The sequence below is a fragment of the Bubalus bubalis genome, chromosome 3 (genome assembly GCF_019923935.1).
Source record: "Bubalus bubalis isolate 160015118507 breed Murrah chromosome 3, NDDB_SH_1, whole genome shotgun sequence".
In the NCBI taxonomy this organism is placed as follows: Eukaryota; Metazoa; Chordata; class Mammalia; order Artiodactyla; family Bovidae; genus Bubalus; species Bubalus bubalis.
The window spans coordinates 142,286,625-142,293,720 of NC_059159.1; the positions used below are offsets into that span (position 1 = coordinate 142,286,625).

The 7,096-nt window shown below is 42.8% G+C and overlaps 1 non-coding gene across 1 annotated transcript; it reads left to right on the forward strand.

Moving 5' to 3' along the window:
* Positions 1–1,877: 1,877 nt before the first annotated feature.
* TRNAC-ACA lies at positions 1,878–1,950 on the forward strand. The gene has a single exon. It is a non-coding gene; the product is annotated as a tRNA-Cys (tRNA).
* The last annotated feature ends 5,146 nt before the right edge of the window (positions 1,951–7,096 follow it).

The window sequence follows — 7,096 nt, forward strand, 5'->3', positions numbered from 1 at the left end:
GGGAACTCTCCATCCATGGTGGTGTCTCCCTCTCTACACCAGGAGGAATAGGATGACTGTAAATCACAAGAAACTTATCAGTGGAGAAGGTACCACTTAAATCTGCATAACAACCTTGTCCTCCTTTAGCGGGGTTTTGCTGGTACTCTCCCATAACTGGCTCCCCTTCTGCCCCACCCACCCTTTTGTCTTTAACTGAAGATATATTTAAAGTGGTGGCTTGGGCCATTTGAGGGAGTTCTACTCAGTTTTCCTGGGTATCTCCCATGTATATGTCAGGTATACACACTAACAGACTTTCACTTATTTTTCTCTCATTAACCTGTCTTTTTTTACAGGGGGGACTCAGCCAAGAACTTGGGAGGGTTGAGGGGAAATGATTTCTCCTCCTCTACACTTATACAAGGGCTTCCCAGATGGTGCTAGTAAAAGAACCCACCTCTCAATGCAGGAGACACAAAAGAGAGGTTTGATCCCTGGGAAGAACCCCTGGAGGAGGGCATGGCAACCCACTCCAGGATTCTTGCTTGAAGAATCCCATGGATAGAGGAACCTGGTGGGCTACAATCAGTCCATCGGGTCACAGAGAGTCAGACACGAGTGAAGCGACTTAGCATCCATCCATGCACATTTTCACAAAGAACTGAGAGTGAGGAGATTGGTTGAGGGTGAGGTAGGGCAGAGGTTGTCAAGCTTTGCTGTGTATCCAGTCCCCTGGAGAACTTGGGGAGGCTGTTTAGTCCCAGGTGTCTCCTATGAGCCTTAGACTCTATGTCCTGTATTACTTCTCTGGGCAATTCAGATACACACTGAATTGAGGGACCACCAACTCAGGTAACCAACCTCCTATCGTGTGATTGCCTCTTAAGTGACCTGCTCCTCCTTCCTGCTCACTAACCATAAACCTCAGGAACTGGGCTGTTTTCTATGGCAGGAGCCTTTAGCCACATGTGTCTACATAGCACTTGAACTGTGGCCAGTTCAAACTGAGAGATGCTGCCAATACAAAACCAACACTAGATTTCAAAGACTGGGAACACATTGAAATGACAGTATTTTGCTATATTGAGCTTCTCTCTCTTTTTTTTTCCCCAGTGTGGCCTCTAAGAAATTTAAATTACACTTGTAGCACATAACCTGTTTCTTTGGGACAGGCTGCTTTAGGGGAGAAGACTTACGACTATTCACTACTGTCTTTTTAGCACCTGCCTCAGCAATTTTGCATCAAATAGGCATTCCATTGATGTTTTTTGAAAAGAGAAAATGAGTCAGTGAATTAATGAATGCACACAGACATATGGCAGCCCAGGCATTCATGGTATTATCCCACAGCCAAAGGAGAAACTTTTGAAAAATAGAAGCTATATTGGTTTGGGTTCCCCCAGAAGCAGTCCCTGAGACAAAGATCAAGCGCAAGTGATCTATTTGGGATTTACCTGCTAATGTTTGCTCTCTCATTCCATCCTAGAAAGGCCAAAAACAAAAGCCAGGGAGTGGAGAAGTGAAACTGGGAAGGGACGAGGCTAATAAAGGGTGTGATCTCAAGTCAGTTGCCACCGTGGGCAACAGAAACTTGATCCTGCTGGGAAACTTCAGAAAATGTGCTTCGAGGGTATCTCCTTCTGCCAGGGTATTTCTACACCATTCCTATCTATCGTTACTTAAAGCTGCTGGGAGGGCTGCATGTGTTCATCCCAGGCACTCTTGTCCTACTCTATGGCACAGACAGAGAAAGCAGACAAAGAGACATCAGGGCCAGCAGGTGGCATGTGCCAAAGCAGTACAGCTGAGAGATGGGGCGTAGCCAGTGACAGCTAACTATAGTTTCTTTCAAAGCAAGCCATCATTAATTCCATGACCTAATAGTTAAAAGTACTTCCCTGGTGGCTCAGACGGTAAAGCATCTGCCTACAAAGCAGGAGACCCAGGTTTGATCCCTGGGTCAGGAAAATCTCCTGGAGAAGGAAATGGCAACCCACTCCAGTATTCTTGCCAGGAAAATCCCATGGACAAAGGAGCCTGGTAGGCTACTGTCCATGGGGTTGCAAAGAGTCAGACACGACTGAGCGACTTCAATGTCAATGTCAATGTCAATGTCAATAGTTAAAAGTGGTACCACCGTCATACAGCTCTCCACTGCCCACAAGACAGTCAGTAAAGCCCCTTTGGGATCCTTGGACAATTCTTCACTTTTTGCCCACCCCCACCCCGGCGCCCCCACTTCTTGCCCTACCATCCCATCCTAGAGTTACCAAGTGGATATTGGGAAGAGGTTACCAGTTATAAGCTCAGTGCGCCTTAATGAAGAGTTGCCAAAGTTGAAGATGGCCCCAGCTTCGCTGTCGCTGAGTTACAACTCTGCCCTTCATCTCCTGTTTGTACACCCTCGGCAGGTATTGGTAGCCAATTTCTTTTCTTCTGGTTTCTCCACTACAATGCATAGTTACCGAGGAATGTGACCAATCATTGTCTTTGAATTCCCCTAATACATGTACACATGAAGTGATACATGTATGTGATACATGAAGAGGTGGCAGCTCAATCTTTTAACAGAGTCTCAAATTTCTAGTTCATATAACTTCACTCAGCGTTAAGTCATTTCACAGAAACCAGACCATAGCAGTTCTGTTTTTGGAGGTTAATTTTGTCTGGTTCTAATTTGAAATCAGGAGAGGCTCCAGAATAATTTCATTAAGCACAGTGAAGCAAGGCAAGTAAGACAGAAGTAGTAAACAAATTGAAAATGAGAAATGGCTGATCCAGGGGGAATGGAATTCAGAGTAGTCTGGAGTCTTTATAGTAATTTTAAATCTACTTGATACCATAAAACTGTGTGTGTTTCCCATGAACAGTTCACTTCAGTCCAGGCCCTGGTTCCCTTCAGAGGACTTGGCCAAACCGCTGTCACAATCTGTCATTGCTGGAACTTTGCATTCAAGGCTTTTCCCCCAATCTAACATTTCAGCATTTATTTTCCTCTCCTGGAATTTAAGAAATGTAAATATTTAGGTTATTTAATCAAACTTTTAGCTTATAAATAGCCAGGTTGCTTAATTTAGATAGATTAAATAGATAATGTAAAGGTCCTGCAAATATTTGGACCATCATAAATTTAAGAATAAACTGGATATTCCAATAAAAATATGCAAATTTAAATTAATCCTGCCAATCACTGATCCTTCTCTACTTAACAAACACATGTGAAGCATCAAGAGTTGGAGAAAACAGATGTCCATAGTGAGTTAGATAACAGCTCTGTCTGGGCAAAGAACCCCTATGCTGCTAAGTCACTTCATTCGTGTCCGACTCTGTGTGACCCCATAGACGGCAGCCCACCAGGCTCCCCCGTCCCTGGGATTCTCCAGGTAAGAACACTGGAGTGGGTTGCCATTTCCTCCTCCAATGCAGGCAAGTGAAAAGTGAAAGTGAAGTCGCTCAGTCGTATCCGACTCTTAGCGACCCCATGGACTGCAGCCTACCAGGCTCTTCCATCCATGGGATTTTCCAGGCATGAGTATTGGAGTGGGGTGCCATTGCCTTCTCCAAGAACCCCTATAAAGATCCCCAGTTGTTGCCATGAAAGAACATAGGTTCCATCTTTCTTAATTTGCTGATTATATATGAGAAGTTGCATCACAGACTTTTATGAGAAATATCCCTTTTTTTGTTTAACATTGGCAATAAATGTTTAAAATTTTTAAAAACACTTTGCAGGACTTCTCTGCTGGTCCAGTGGTTGAGAATCTGCCTGCCAATGCAACGCACACAAATTCAATCCCTGATCCGTCAGGATCCCACATGCTGTGGAGCAACTAAGCTCGTACACAACAACTACTGAGCCTGTGCCCCATGTGCCACAGCTACTAAGTCCACACCCCCGAGAGCCAATGCTCCACAGCAAGAAAAACCACCTCAATGAGAAGTCCACATACTGCAGCTAGAGAGTAGCTCCTGCTGACTGCAACTAGAGGAAAGCCTGTGCAGCAAAGAAGACCCAGTGCAGCCAAAAATAAGCAAATAAATAAAACTCTTTTAAAAGTCAGATTTTCAATAAAAAAAAGAGAGAGAAGCCACTGCAATGAGAAGCCCACGCACCACAACTCACTGCAACTAGAGAAAGACTGAGCACAGCAACGAAGACCCAGAGGAGCCAAAAATTAATTAATTAATTAATTACCTAAAAATACCATGCAGATCCAAATGAAGAGAGACAAGCAGGGGGCAGGCAAGGTTGTGTCTTTGAATTCTCCATAGAGCAAATACAGTTGTAGGTGCTAACTGGGTCAGATACGAATATGCAAAGAACATGTCAACTGCTCTGGTTTATCATCACATGAGACCCACAAAAGGAACGGGGCTTAAATTCAAGCAGAACTAAACGTTGATAGAACACTGGAAATAACTTCTTGGTTGTACATCAGGGAATACACATCTCAACTAGAGAAAGATTTATCCTGGGAAATCTGCTGCTTTCAACATTGAACTCCCTAAAGACCAGACAGGTTATAGTCATTTAGTGGGAATGTGTATCAAGACTTTGAATTTTGGTTATTGATTGGCAAGAATAAAAACACAGCCACCCACACAGAAAACAACAGCAAAATTGGCTTCTCTTAAATGAAAATATTTCTTTGGCTTTCTGTTAGTTACATATTTTTAGCAAAAATTAAACATACACTGCAAATCATGCTTTCATTTCTTGGGTAGGGAAAAGACTCATTTCAATCTAACTTGAAAGGAGCAACCAGGAGACTCTTCTTTCCTAGCCCAATTTGAAACACTCCCACACATTTTTATCCTTTTCTCTGTGTGAGATATTTTTTCTCTCCTCAGAACGTAGAGTATGTGAGAAATCTGTACTGTTCTATTTTTGCTGAGGAATAAATTTTAAGCTCAAACTGTTGTCTATTCGATTGTTATTCCTTCTCCAGACCTTTATATTAAAGTCAATGCTAGGTCTTCATCCCTCCCATGGTCATAAAGATTACATGAGAGATAGGCTAATGATTTTAGCTACTATCTAAGACTAACCAATTGTCTGTAATTGTATTATTTTTATTCTAATTTTTTCTCTATAATAGTAATCATCCAACCCCTCATAATTTTGTGATGGTCATGATATTGCAGATCGAATAATAACAATAAAGTTTATATTCACTGAGCTGTACTGTGTATCGAGCACCAGGCTATACACATTTTTTAAACTCACATCAACCTTATGAAAAAGTGAAAGTATTAGTCGCTTAGTCGTGTCTGATTCTTTGCAACCCCATGGACTGTGTGTGGTTGGTGTAAAGGGCCTCCAAGCCTCTACCTTTGTGTTACAGCTTATTGTCTGGTGTAGATTCATGGTTCACCTCTTGACTGGCATCTTCCCTGAATGAGGAGAAACCCACCAACCTATTCACAGTGTCTCCCTTTGGAGTATTTGTGTTTACCTGTTCTGCCCTCATTGAATTGTGTTTCAAACTCCCAAGAAGGCAGAGAAAATCAAGAAAATAAAACCTCACTATATTTTAGTGGGAGTTGTATACATCGTTACAACCATAGATGGTCTCTGCAGTTAGAGGCTTCATTTTAAATCTCAACTCCATTCCATGTGAACACAAGCTACTGAAGTCCCCTACATCTCAGTTTTCTCCTTCAAAAAATGGGGACAACAGTTTAGCACCTACCTCCCAGGTTTGATCTTGGAGTAGGGAAGATCCCCTGGAGGATGGCACAGCAACCCACTCCAGTATTCTTGCCTGGAGAATCCCTTGAACAGAGAAGCCTGGTAGGCTATCACAAAGAATCAGACATAACTGAAGCGAAAGAGCACACACACATAAGAAATCATAGTCATAGAGCCTGACATCTGTCTTAGACTGTCCAGGCTTCTCTACAAAATATGCCATAGACTGAGTGTAAACATCAAAAATTTATCTCTCACAGTTCTATAGACTAGAAATCCAAGATCAGGGTGCCCGTAAGTGCCCACTTACAGGCTGCAGACTGCCAACTTCTTGCAGTATCCTCACATGGCAGGAAAAGGCATCTCTCTAGGACCTCCCTCTCTCTTTTGATTTTACTTGTTTCTATTTACTTTATTTTTTTTTAAATTATTTTATTTATTTGTGGTTGCTCTTGGTCTTTGATGCAATGCACAGGCTTCTCACTATGGTGACTTCTCTTGCAGCAGAGGACAGGCTCTAGGCTCACCGACTTCAGTAGTTGGAACACAGAGGCTCGGTAGCTTCAGCTCATCTGTTTTAGTTGCTCCATGGAATATGGGATCCTCCCAGACCAGGGTTTAAACTCATGTCCCCTGTGTTGGCAGGCAGACTCTTATCCTCTGTACCACCAGTTGTTGTTGTTGTTGTTCAGTCACTCAGTCACATCCTACACTTTGCAACCCCATGGACTGCACCACGCCAGGCTTCCCTCTCCTTCACCATCCCCCAGAGCTTGCTCAAACTCATGTCCATTGAGTCAGTGATGCCATCCAACCATCTCATCCTCTGTCGTCCCCTTCTCTTCCTGCCTTCAATCTTTCCCAGCATCAGGGTCTTTTCTAATGAGTTGGCTTTTCGCATCAGGTAGCCAAAGTATTGGAGTTTCAGCTTCAGCATCAGTCCTTCCAATGAATATTCAGGATTGATTTCCTTTATGATTGACCGGTTGGATCTCCTTGCAGTCCAAGGGATTCTCAAGAGTCTTCTCCAACACCACAGTTCAAAAGCATCAATTCTTTGGTGCTCAGGCTTCTTTATGGTCCAACTCTCACATCCATACATGACTACTGGAAAAACCATAGTTTTGACTAGATGGACCTTTGTTGGCAAAGTAACATCTCTGCTTTTTAATACGCTGCTGTTTGTCATAGCTTTTCTTCCAAGGAGCAAGTGTCTTTTAATTTCATGGCTGCAATACCCTCCACAGTGATTTTGGAGCCAAAGAAAATAAAGTCTGTCATTGTTTCCATTGTTCCCCATCTATTTGCCATGAAGTGAAGGGACTGGAGGCCATGATCTTAGTTTTTTGAATGTTGCACTTTAAGCCAGCTTTTTCACTCTCCTCTTTCACCTTAATCAAGAGGTTCTTTAGTTCCTCTTTG